The 13,700-nt window shown below is 45.3% G+C and overlaps 1 pseudogene; it reads right to left on the reverse strand.

The window, feature by feature from the left end:
* Nucleotides 1–13,474: 13,474 nt before the first annotated feature.
* LOC142045921 (U4 spliceosomal RNA) lies at nucleotides 13,475–13,550 on the reverse strand (annotated as a pseudogene).
* Nucleotides 13,551–13,700: the final 150 nt, after the last annotated feature.

Raw genomic sequence — 13,700 nt, forward strand, 5'->3', positions numbered from 1 at the left:
CCTGTTCGGCCTGATAGATTTCCCAGATAAACGCTATGTTTCTTCTCAGCACCCGGGGGAGGCAGACTATCACAACACTCTGTGGACTAAAGACACCCATTTCAGGAAAGGTTTTGGCCATGCCCAGCTCTGGATTTGCAATAGGCAGTCTGATTTACTAGTCTCTATCTTTACATATCACAGGGGCCTAGTCCACCCCATGGACTGAAGTGTCACTTAGGGGGGAAATGCCAGCATAACCCAGTGGCTAAGCCACACTCATCTGCTACAGAGCATCCTCTGCTCAGAGCCCACACGCAGACCAGCAAAGAACGCTTGGGTCAGGTTTTGGTCCTGTTCACAGCGTGATACGTACAGAGAGCCCCATATAGGCAGAGTACAGTTACCATCAGCAGGTAATACACTGAGAGAGACTCGTCAACTCTTTCAATAGATCACAGCCAATGTTAGGATCCTGGTCAATGGCAGGGCCTCAAAGGTTGGGTATAAACACATGGGGGAAATGGGGCTGAGGAATCACTCTCAGGATTACGAATGGGACAGCAAGCACGCACACAAACTCACACATACACAGGGACACACAGCGGATGCACTCCCCTGCCCCCACCTCTAAAAGTCATTTTAATATTACTAGAAGTGCTGCCAAGAATCCAAATATTGATTGTGATTTGTTTATTTTGCACCCCTAAAATCAATAAAAAAATATTTAAGGAGTTCCCAAGTATCTGAACCTCTCGACTGCTTCCCACTCCCAACCTCCCATCCTTATGCTCTGTGGCAGCAGGTGTTTAAGACTGAGTTACAGGCAGAGCTGGTCACTGCAATGCTGGCGTGGCCTGAATAGAAGCTACACCAAGAGCACCTGTAAAACCACTCATAAAAACAAATCAGACAGCTGGTTCTTCCAAGCACTAGCAAACAACAGCTGCTGTGTCTGGGACATTTCCATTGTTATCACTGATTTCCATGGGATGGCAGAGTCGCTGCTTGGGGGAGGGGGCCGGTATCTCCTCTCCTGAATCCCTGCCTCTGCAGACAACTTCTTTCCTTCGAACCAAAGAGCCACTCACCTGCTTCAGTCATTTATTTTGCCTTGTACCCTAGGGTACATGGTGACGGCAGCAGCCCTGGTATCACTGAGCTGAGTGGATAACTGAAGAGTTGTTAGACTGGAGTAAGCAATGGCAGCCCTACGTTTATGCTCATTATGTGGTCACATGAGCCCTGTATATCTTGGAGTCTCATATCATGCAAGGCTGACTTAGGCACAGGCTGGACAGGCAGCCTCTAGAGAAACACCTTTTAGGGGCACTATGACACTTAGGCATTCCACTACTGAAAGCAGCAACGTGGCCAGAAGATTCCACTTCTGTTCCTTTACTCACTGCAGAAAGATGCACTGAGAGCTCAGCTGCAGATCAAATGCAACAGGAGAAGGGTCGGCCTGACCCAGAAGCCTCCCCATGCCCAGAAGTCTCAAAGCACATCTCTAGGAGCACAGGTGGTGGAATGAGGCTAGCTGGCAGAAGGGGAAAGGAAGAAATGGAAGGTGACCTGGGAAAGGGGGAAGGGATAGAACTTGTTGGGTTGGGGGCTGACATACCACAGCTATTCTTCATCTAGAGCAGTGGTTCCCAAACTGGGGTTCACGAACCCCTGGGAGTTCTCGGGAAAAAATTCCCTAATGGTGGCTAAAGCTGTCCCTAGCCCGCAGCTCCTGGACTTCCAAGAGTTAGCAGATCAAAGCAAGCACTTCTATCACGCTGAGGAGATTTAAACTTCAAGACTTCATATAAGAAACAGAAAGGGAGGTGAATATTTTTTGCTGTTTTTAACATTAAATAGGCAGCTAGTATTGTTTTAAAAATTATTATGAAGAACAAGTTTAAGCTTTGTTATAATGTGCGCTGTTTGACTGGACTGCTCAAGACCTGAATGCTTGTGTAGGAGGAACTCTTGAGTTGGCTTCTTAAATACCTTCATACTGTTTCACATCTGATACGCCTTGATGAAACATAGGAGCCTTGTCTTATAACAGGCTTATTCAAAGTGATACAAACTACGAAAGTGAGATCTTGGAAGAGTGTTGTCGTTTTCATAATGTAATAAAATACTGTAATAATAGCGTGTAATATGCATGTCATAAAAACAAATTTATATTTCCCAGATCACTGCTTTTATAATTTATATTCAGGTAAAGGAGAAAATCCCTGGAAATATTTATTTTTAAGAGGGGGTTTGCGAGACTTGACGTGCTAATGAAAGGGGTTCACAGGCTGTTAAAGTTTGGGAACCACTGATCTAGGGTAACAGTATATCTGGGGTAGGGCCAGGCACTGCTCCCTGTCGCCAAACAGTGGACAGCTCTAGTGACACGGGCCATTTCCTCCGCTTCCTGCATTCCCCGATTCCTGCTCAGCCTCCATTCCATGCAATGAGTGCAGGGGACCTTTTCCACACTGGTTTCCATCCCTGCTTTGCGTGTTGTGCTCCTGGCTTCTACCTTTCCCTACAGTCTTTGTTCTTGGGTGGTGGCCAAGGGGGCTTCACAGGTATGTGGCGCTTGAGTGGAGAGCTTAATCACAGGCTGGAGGAAACTGGGCAGAGCCCAGAATCTAGGCTCACCCCTGTGAGAAGGGGTCTGAGAGGCCCCAGACTGGGGTCAACATGTAAGTTGCTCTTATCTCATAACATAGCTTCTCTCGAGGAAGGGATCCAGTTACCCAGCCAGGTCTCCAAACTGCATGGAGTTATGAGATTGGGGGACGGCGGTGGGGAATCCTGAGCACCAGTGTTCAAAGCACAACGGTGCATTTCAGACCAACCCACCAGCCTTCCCAGCACAACATGCAAGACCTGAGTTTGGGGCATAGCCCTGGGCACCCTGTCATGTTACACTGCTTGTTCAGAAGTCACAGTTCTGTTGTCCTTGTCTTTCCCATCACAAAAGGCTCCTCTGTCCAGTGGGAGCCCTGTTACAGCACTCTGCACTGGTACACTTCCCACATACCTGAGCTGACTATGTCAGTGCACTCTAACATTGCCCCAACAGAGCTTTTTGCATTTAATTTCCCTGGGTTTTTTTTAAAGGGAAAGGAGGAAGAAAAGCAAAAGCCCCATAGCTGCAGCACTTTGGAGCTAAGTGATTCTCCTTTGCACAATTCCACACTTTAATCTGCATGCCTGAAACTTTTGAAATTCACCTGAAGGAGGGAGGGAGGAAGGAAGCAGTTGTGCCTACACACACACCACACTGCACAGGGCTGGTGGAAGAGCCTTCAGGTCAGAATTCTGGAAGACCTGTCAGCAGAGAACAGATCATGGGCACAAGATAGGGAGGAGGCCTGTAGGCAGAATACAGCCTCTTTCGAGAAGTCAGTTAGCTATTGGCTAGGCTTTGATGTAAAGGGCTTCCCTTTGGCTCATGCTTAATCCAAACCTGGGAGTGATGAGCTGACTTAGCTGGTAGTTGGTGGTGCTCAGTACCCTACAGGATCAGGCCACTGGTGTCATCAGATTCGGACACACCTGCTCCCCTGTTCCCCAAACATGCAAATCCTTCCCAATTCTGAACATAGCCCCCTTCCCACCATCTATCCCAGCATCAGAACATTCTGGCCAGTCAATCAAGAAACCAGATAACAAAACAAAAAATCTCAACTAACCTTTGTGGCTAAAGAAAGAGCTGATTGTTTTTGCTCCTCGCTGAGACCTCCCTTCCCCCATCCCACATCTCTCCCCCAACACCTTCATGCCTTTATTGGAGGACAAAATCTTGATATTTGGACTGTTTTGTTTAGCAAATGAGGGCCATGCAAAGCGATCCCTCCAGGCACCTGCCAGAAGGAAAGAGGGGTGTGTGTATGCTCCCAGCAGCCTTCAGACATAGAGGGCTCCAGACCAGCAACATGCTGTTGATCGTGGATCTGTCTGGACATAGCCTGGATCCGGAATGATCAAAACGGGAAAGAGCTGGGCAGAGGGGAAGGGGAGAGGAATGCTCTCCCAGGGGAGTGCCAGCAAAAAAAACAAACGCTTTAGTAAGTGGGGTTGGAGGGTGTTGACGGGAACCAAAATCTGTGCCAGTTTCAGGAAAGCAGCTACGTTCAGGAGAGCAGATTAGTGTTGCTATGAATAGAAACAGACTTGCTTAAGTCCTCTCCTGAATCAGAGCCTCTTGAAAGACTATGGGGAGGTCTAGGCCAGGTCTACATTACAGACCTATATCGGTGTAACTACGTCCCTCAGGGGTGTAAAAATCCACATACCCTGAGCAAGGTAGTTATACTGACCTAACCCCTTACCCCTTGTAGACAGTACTATGTTGAGAGGAGACCTTCTCCTGTCGACATAGCTACCACCTCTCACAGAGGTGGATTAACTACGCTGACGAGAGAAGCTTTCCTGTCAGCGTAGGAGCATCTTCACTTAAGTGCTACAGCAGCGCAGCTGCACTCATTCAGCTGTGCTGATGCAGTGTTTTACATGTAAAAAAGCTTCCCCATATCTTAACCTGACTTACGCTAACTCAGGTGAAATCTACAAGATGCCTTATCTCTGCTAGGATTTTACCTCATATTGGTTATCACATGTTAGCTAGCACCAGGGAAGAACCCATCTGTTCTCCCTGTGCAGGTGAGGGCTGTAAGTAGCAGACAGACACTCACTAAGCAAAATGGCTGCTTCTGGGACAGGACAGGGCAGAAACAAGCCACACACTCTTCAGAAGCAGCCTAAGCATGTCCAGCAAGTGCAGCTTTCAGAGGAGTTTGTTTGCCAAGTCCTGTCATCTCCCTTCTGAGCGGTGGTTATGAGAAAGTGTTTTCATTGAAAGGGAAAACAAATAAGCCCATTTCCCAGCCCCTATCCCCACCTCTCTGCAAGTGCTGCATCCCTTAGGAGCTTCTCTCAGCTCAAGGGGATCAGCATGTCACTGCTCTACACTCTAAGCAAAGGACACAAATGGAAGCCTCAGGACATTAGTCAGTCTCACACTACAGCTGCAGAAACATGTTCTCCGTTAGTTTAATAAAGATTCCTTCCTGTTATTAAAGCCTTGTCTACAGAGGGGACGTTGACCAGCATATCTGTGAATAAACTATTCCAGAAAAGCTATTCAGGTATAATTTAGCTATTCCACGATAGCGCCATGTATGGACACTCTGTTCCAAAATAAGAGTGTCTTTCATTCAGAAATAATTATTCTGCTCACAGAGGAATTACTTTTATTCTGGAATAGAGTCCACAAGGGAGAATTATTGTGGAATAGTTAAATTATACCAGAATAGCTATGATGGTCAATTTACTGTGTAGACCAGGCCTGAGACAACACAGATCTATGCAACAGAGTTACTGAACAAGGGCACTCTAACATATCATGAGTCAGAGTATTCAGAAAGATTGGTCTTGTGCCCAGGCTGGGGTTCAAGAGCTCTGGCACTGATTTCCTATTTGTCCTTGAGCAAATCACTTTGTTCACATTTTCATAATTGCTCAGCACCCACATTTTAAAACCTGTTCCTTAATCCTTGAGCCTCAGTTCGCTATATGTAAAATGGAGAGAATACCTCCTTTCCCCTACCTTTTGTCTGTCCTATCTACTTAGACTGTAAGATCTTCAGGGCAGACACTGACTCTCATTTATATAAACGGCGCCCAACACGATGAGGCTCTGATCTCAATTGGGCCCTCTAGGCATTATTAGAATACAAATAGTTAATTAGAAAAATACCTCTGCAAAGCAATCTAACTCCAGAACAATCAGAGGATGAAAGAGAATATCATCCTAAACAGACACATAAACCGCAGCACTATAATAACCCCCCAACACACCCAAGAGACAGGAAGAATAAAGAGAAAGGACAAACCAGACCACCAACGGTACGTGCAACTGTGAATAACATCCCAAGGACAGATACCAAGCTGGACATTAAGCCTAAGAATCATCCTGCCACAGTCTGGTTTCACTGATGATTTCATTTTCAAGGAGCAGTTTAAAGGCAAATATCTGCTCTTCTGGCCCTGAGGCTGGTTTTGAACTGGTGACCTAGAAGCATTCATCTTGCCAATCAGGAAGGGCAAGAAAGCAAGAGAAGCAAACATAAAGAGTGCAGGAGTGGGGAAATCTGAGGCTGGGGAGGAGCTGAGCATGCATCGAACTCAGCTTTTGTCTGATAAGTTTATCAAGCACTGCCGGCTGCTAACTGTCAGCCAGCAAAGCGGGCCTGTTAGGGAGGAGGAACAGCTCCTGGTGTGAGATAGAACAGCCCATGCCTTATCAGAGCGTCTGAACGAAAGAGAGAGCTGGAGAAAGAGCGTGCTTTCCAACCACTTCATCTGAACAACAGACAGATTGGCAGGAAAAGACTGTCAAGCCCAAACACGCCTCAACAGACAGACCTATTCCATGCAAATAACTATGTTAAATGCAACAGGAAAGTTGCAAATTTGACCATAAAATCTCCAGGAAATGCAAAGGTTACGGTTCTAACAGGAGCTTTGCCAGCAATGTACATTCAGATTTCCAGCAAATAGCTCAGCCAGTTATTGAGCAGACTAACTATGCACTGTGGCTGAGAAAACATTTGTTTTGGGATATTAGCTTTCCTGCCATTTTGTGGGTCAAATCTGAGACTTCAATGCAGCATTAATGTGGGGTTTTGCATATAATTTCCTTGGGAGGTAGGGGTGACTTATAAAAGAAGAAAATAAGGGAGGAGAATCAGAGAGAAACAACAAGCTCCCAGCTGAGCAATTGGGCCAGACACCTATTTACACCCCTTTATGCCACTCTAGCAGTATAAAGGAGCCTGAGTTTAGGAGTAGGTGGTATTTAGAGCCAGCAAAGCCAAAGGCCCAATAAGCAATTACATTTCCACTCATTTTACACCCCCAGCACAGTGTAAAGAGGGCTGAGTGAATGCAGAATCTGGCCCATTGTGGGTTTTGTGTTGAACAGAAGTAATAATATGTGCCACGCACAGATAAGCACCATTGTGGCCCCTTTGATGGCAGCCTCAGCAGAGAGGCCATGGACTGAAAGAACCAGTACAACGCCTCCTTATACCCTTCGGGGTGCTGTACATCACTGGGGCAGGCACCTAGAAGAAGCACTGCCATTTTTGGGGACTGGATTACAGGGGATGGATCACTCTGTTTTGTTCTGTTCACTTCCTCTGATGCATCTACTGTTGGAAGAGAGGATATTGGGTGCATTGATCATTGGTCTGACCCACTATGGCCATTCTTACGTTCTTATACATTTCTGCAAGGATTGTGATTGTGACAGAGCCTTGCATACCAACAGGCCCTGACCCTGCATCAGAACCAGCCATGCTTTGACTCTTAAGCTGCATTCAGACTGATGACCTAGGGCTTGTCCAGACTCCACTGGAAAGTTTTACTGGCAATATTTCTGCAGGCGTAGTGCTGCCAGCATAATGCTACTTATAAAACCTTTTTGGCAAAGTACAGTCACACTTGGTTGCTTCTGCCCATGTGCCGTGTCCACGCAGCATGAGATTGTATCAGCAAAAGAAGCGTTGCACCATGAATGTATCACAATCAGTGAAACTGGAGCCTGAGGGCCTATGTTTCCTGGAGCGACCAACTGGACCTCAATGGAATGGGTTGGGTTAGACTGGAAGCACCTCAGTCACATGGAGAGAGCAGTGCACAGGGTTTAATAAAGTTCCATTTGTTCAACTTAACCTGCATTCAGCTTCACTCTTTGCTGATGAAACGGTGGGTAGGCATCCCAGTATCCTCTGTGTCACCATCTGCCATGCCACTTCGGGGGAAGGATACCCTCACTCCTCTTGGGGAACTAAGAGACTTTGGGATCAAATTCCCACAATCCCCTTTGTTCCATCCCATAATCTACTGCTCTCCAGCCCATTACCAGCCCCCTGCACTGTCCAATCCTTTCATGCCTATAGAAGGCAGGGGCTGGCTCTAAAGTGCCTCAGATCCATTCCCAACTTCTGTCAATGCCCTTCTGAGTTTCAAAGTCTTCATCAATGAAAATGACAACAAACAAACAAACAAACAACCCACCATCCCCTTGATTTTGGGTCCCTACTGGATCATTTTAAAACAGGACTTATCTCACTTCCCAGGCCCTTCTATATTAGGAACTTTAACAGGATTTTTGGCAGTGGCCAAGCCTGCTGGTTTCTTCTCTTTATAAAATAGAAGCTATCTTTTGCCTCACGTGGGGACTAGGAAGTCAAGAGACTGGAGCATTACTGTTCCTGAAGGGGCCACATCCTGAAAGGCAGGGGGGCCTGGTGAGTCAGCATGTCAATCATCCACTGCTGCAGCCAGCCATTTATTTTGATCCAGCCTGCACCAGCCTGACTGCATGTCAGTCAGGTTCAAGAACTGCCATTCAATAACCCTTGAAAGAAGGAGTTACAAGAACTTCAGCTGCATTCAGAGACAATGGGACTCAAGAAATGTAGGTTCTATTCCTGGCTCTACCACTGGCCTCCTGAGTGATTTTGGGCAAATCACTTCCCCACTGTGACTCAGTTTCCCCATCTGTAAAATCAGGACAATGATACTCCTTTGTAGAGTGCTCTGAGATTGTAACTTGGTAACTGCCTCCCAAGCATCCCTGGTGGCCTGAGGTAGCTCTGCAGTGCCCTGCCTCAGTTTCCCTCCCAATAAAGTTCCACAAGAACTCCACCTCACAGTCCAATGGCAATTAAAACTCACCCCTTCTAAGGTCTAGTTTATTTAGCCCTTAACACACTAACTCTCCAGGACCCAACACCAGTTTGCTGTTTTTCCTCCCCTTGAGTCAGGCGTCCCAACCCTCCTTCCCAGAACAGAGTTCTGTTCCTTTACTCACTGCAGAAAGCAGTCTTGTTCCCTCAATACTCATCTGCAACTCCAGGCTTCTGTCCTTCCTATCACTCTCTAGCTGGAGTCTCAGTGGCACTTACATGAGCTCCTTTTAAGTCCCACACTCAATGCAGGTGTAGCAGGGCAGGGTGAATGGGACAGGGCTGGCAGACCCAAGACCTGCTGGCCCTTACAGGGGCAGGCTGTCCTGTTACAGAGATCTCTGGGTGAAAAACGCTATGTAAGACTAGATACTATTATTTCAGCTACACAATAGTCTGATGTTGAGATAGCACCTGGCATCATAAAGGATCCCAAAGAGCGTCCCAAATTCTTGCTTTTGAAATTGCAGGCAGCACCACTGAAATGCAGCCACAGTTGGTGTGTCATGTGCTCAGTACCTCTAGAATTCAGGCCACTTATTTCGGTGCTGAACTTTAGCCACCTAAGTTTGAATTTTTTGCCCTAAGTTACTCACCCAAGGCCATATAGGAACTTTTCTGCAGAGTTAAGACTAGACCTCAGATCTAGTGACTTCTAGTCTTGCATACTGATCAGATAATCATCTTTCCTCTCGGAGGGATTTTTGGCTAAGAACCCCAGTGTAAAACCTTCAACCCTTGGCTTAGGAAAACTGCCTGGAGACCCTTATTTTTAAGGTCTTATCTGAAAGATAAATCTACACGGATCTCAGTTTACAGCACATTAAATAAACAGATGGAAAGCAGAGCGGACTAGAGAGATTTCAGCCTTTGGTTTCACAGAGGTTATGTATAGGAAAGTTGAGGCTGACTCTACATAAAGATAGATAGATAGATAGATTGATTGATTGATAGATAGATAGTAACATCATAAAGATGGTGAGTAAATGACTCTGGAGAGAATCAGGGATAATAATACTTTGTATTTACATAGCACCCTCTAACTGAAGATCTCAAAGTATTTTCCAAAGATAGATGCGTTTTATTAGACCCATTTTACAGACAAGGAAAGTGAGGCACAGATAAATTATATGACTTGTCTAATCTAAGTAACACAGCTGAACACCGAACCCAGGCATCTGACCTCCCAGACCCTGGTAATCACCATTAGACATTCTAGGACACATTCAGGCTTGTTGTAATGTGACCATGTGCAACGCTCTTCACGTCAGTGGAGTTGCACCACCTGAATTTGGTGCATTCTCTCAAAACACAAGATTAAAATAAGCAGAAACATGAATGTCTGGAAGCCTCAGCACATAAAACTAGCCACTGTGATGTCTAAAAACAGCTACTTGACATCTTTAAAAATGTAAAGCTACATCCTGCCTGCCTTACACAACCAACCCCACTGAAACTGATGGGACCACATATGTTAGTTAGCACGAATTAGCCTTTACTGAGCAATTCATCCTCACCTTGTCATAGGAATCATTGTAAGCTTCACAGGACAGTAACATGAGGCCTCCTGGTTGTTTTGTGTTTGCACAGTGCTAGCACAATGAGGCCCTGGCCCGCGTCTGGGACTCCTAGGCGCTTCGGCCCAGATACTCAAAAGTGATTTAGATGCTTAAGTTCCATTGATTTCAATGGGAACTAGGTGCCTCAATACCTCTGGGGCTCTGGGCCCATGGTAATAAAAATACAAATTATTATTATTATTAACAATAATAAATAATAGCTGTCAAAGTTAATAATTTAAATTTTGGGGAATTTCTTCCTTTGCCCCACTCCTTCAATCCCAGCATCCTCCAGCAATCTTAGCTCAGAAATGGAATGTGACTCAGGCCTTAAACTGACAGGTTGTCACTGGCAAAACCTAGAGGCTGGATGTGGCCGCGGTTTTATCACTGCCCGCCAGCTGCCTCCTGTGCTCCTGCCTCCTCCCTGATGATTCAGCAAATCTTCTTACAGGAGAAAAACAAGCATATAAGTGAACAAATCAAAATGTCAGATTACAAAGATGAGCGGGGGAAAATGTGGCACAAAGAGGGAGATAAAGGGTGGTAGAGTCACGTGGCCCTGCGACTGGCAGGACTTACGAAGACTTTCTTTGTTTTATTTTGTTTTTTGTCTAATAAAAAACCACATGAAAACAAGCTAAGAACTTGAAGTGATAATACCTTCAAATGCTGAGCTTGCTAGCAATAAAATACAATGCAGAAGTGTGGGAGGAAATGGGGCACATGCTGCTCTCAGTTGTGCTGGTGTAACTGCTGCAGTCAATGGGGTTACTCTCAATTTTCATGACTTGTAAGTGAGAGCTGAATTTAGTCCAGTCTGTTTAATATTATAATATGATACCCATTCTATCATGCAAGCTATTTTCAAAACTACTTTCTGTTGTTAATACTAATAAAAAAAATACTGGCCACAATTCTCAAAAGTCTGAGTGCCCAAGGTGAGACACTAAAAATGAGCTGGGTTTTCAGAAAGTGCTGAGCAGCTGTTATTAGAAAATCAGGCACCTTTAAGATATGTCAAGTTAGGCACCAAGCATCACTACTTACTTTAGACAATCTTAGTCAGGAACCATTTCACCCTCCGCTAAAGGCAGCCACCTTTGGAGTAGAATGTGGCAGCTGCTTAACAGTTCAAAGAAATACTACACGACAGAAGAGAAAATAAAAAAGAAACTGCAGTAGGAGTTTAGATAGAAAAAATGTAACTTCCAAAACTGGAATTTGATCCCCTACTCTAACAAAAAATCCCGTGGAATCTTTAATGACCCAGTTGGATAGTGCCTTTTATAGGAAGAGATCTATATTGCCCATATTTAATGATCTAGCACAGCGACTGGCAACCTTTGGAATGCGGCCCGTCAGGGAAATCCGCTGGTGGGCCGGGACGGTTTGTTTACCTGTAGCATCCACAGGTTCAGCCAATCGCAGCCCCCACTGGCCGTGGTTCACCGTTCCAGGCCAATAGGGGCTCCGGGAAGCGGTGTGGGCTGAGGGATGTGCTGGTTTCCCAGTTCATATTTAGTATTCACAAGTCCCTCCTTTCCTGCAGCATGGGCAGTTCCCCCTGAGGTCTGCCACAGTCCATGACATAGCTGTACACAAGACGGAAACACAAACACAAAATGGAGACACAGAAGGAAAGCCAGAAGCCAGCCTTACGCAGGATTCACAAAAGTTGCTCAAGAATTTGTGATGGCAAGTTGTGAGTGTGTGTGTTTGTGTATACTGGAGGATGAAAACTGTGAATGTGATTCTGCTCTCACACCAGTTTCACACCAACATAACTCTTCCTTATTTACACCAGTGTAAGCAAGACAGAACCCAAGATCTGTGTACTGGAGATGGGGTACTGCTGATCAGAACAACTGACTTAACTTGCCATAGTCCTATCCATTCCATACCTCACCTGTACACCAGCGCATATTAGAAACCTGTTAAAGTCACACATTGCCTTAGAGCTTGGAAATGTATTATTGTGGCAAGTATTCATTCTTCAACACTATAGCCTGGGTGACGGTTAATGAGATAAGAACAGGGCTGAACGTTAGTGTAACTGACTATTGGGAAGCTAAGTATCGCATATCCATGTGTACAATAAAAAATAAGCCACCCATATGAGACTGCTGATCCAGCGCACAATATTTGAACTGGGTACTTCATGCAACAAGCTCTCCACCCCTACAGCTGGCAGAGAACTGACACATCTGTACTTGCCCTACTTCAGGTTGGAGGAGCAGAGGAAATGTGGGATAGAGAGGTGGGGAAACACCAATGCTCCTTGAGTCTCTTTTACTGGCTGTTACATGAACAGCATCTTTGATATTCTTAACTCAGCCCTGGCATAAGTGGTTGCAGCTCCCACTGACCTGAAAGGATCAGAGACATGGTCCGTCCACCCACGTGTTTTCCTTCAAATGGAGTGAAATGGATATGCTAGTAGATAGGGAGAGCTGGCATAAGAGCGAAAGATGGAAAAGTGGATAGGTGGCAAATACCAAACCTAGCCACAGGGCTGCAAGTTCTTCCAGGTACCTGAATCAGTGCAGATGATGAGACTCCCTGGCAACTCTAGAGTATTTTATTTCTGACAGAGGTTAATTCTTTCTGAAATATTCACTTAAAAACATGTGTCTCTATCATGGCGAACACTGAATTCCTATTGTGCTCACCCAGGTAATTACTGACATCTAAATCTTATTCTAAATGATCATAACACCCTGTTGGATTAACAAACCACAGTGCCGCTGTCAGCTGAATTCTGTCCCAATGCGCCCTCTGCTGTAGGTCTGATGAATATCAGCAACTATTGTATGCAATGGTGTCGGCCCTCTCGATCCCAGGATACTAGAGAGACAAGGTGGGTAAGGTAATAACTTTTATTGGAACCAACTTCTGTTAGTGAGAGAGACAAGCTTTCGAGCTTACACAGAGCTCTTCTTCAGCTCTGGGAAAATTACACAGAGCGTCACAGCTAAATATGGGGTGGAACAGATTGTTTAGCATAAGTAATTAACATGTATTTTTAGGGACTATTAACCTCAAACTACTTAACCTCAAACTACTTATGCTAAACAATCTGTTCCACCTCTTATTTAGCTGTGAATTCTGTGTACATTTCCCAGAGCTGAAGAAGAGCTCAGTGTAAGCTTGAAAGTTTGTCTCTCTCACCAACAGAAGTCAGCCCAGTAAAAGATTCCACTAGCAATAATCACGCCTCGGATTAACCTCATTGGCTATGATACTGCCACTGCCTCACCCACCTTGCTTCTCTAACCAGCAACTATTGCAAGAACTCTTTCAATACATAATGTGTAATAGGAAATGATGATTGTTTTATTTATCAATTGCAATGTTGCCAACTTGCACGATATCATCTTGAGTTTCACGATAATTAGTGTACTCCTTAAAG

This window comes from Chelonoidis abingdonii, chromosome 24 (genome assembly GCF_003597395.2).
Source record: "Chelonoidis abingdonii isolate Lonesome George chromosome 24, CheloAbing_2.0, whole genome shotgun sequence".
NCBI classification, from domain to species: Eukaryota; Metazoa; Chordata; order Testudines; family Testudinidae; genus Chelonoidis; species Chelonoidis abingdonii.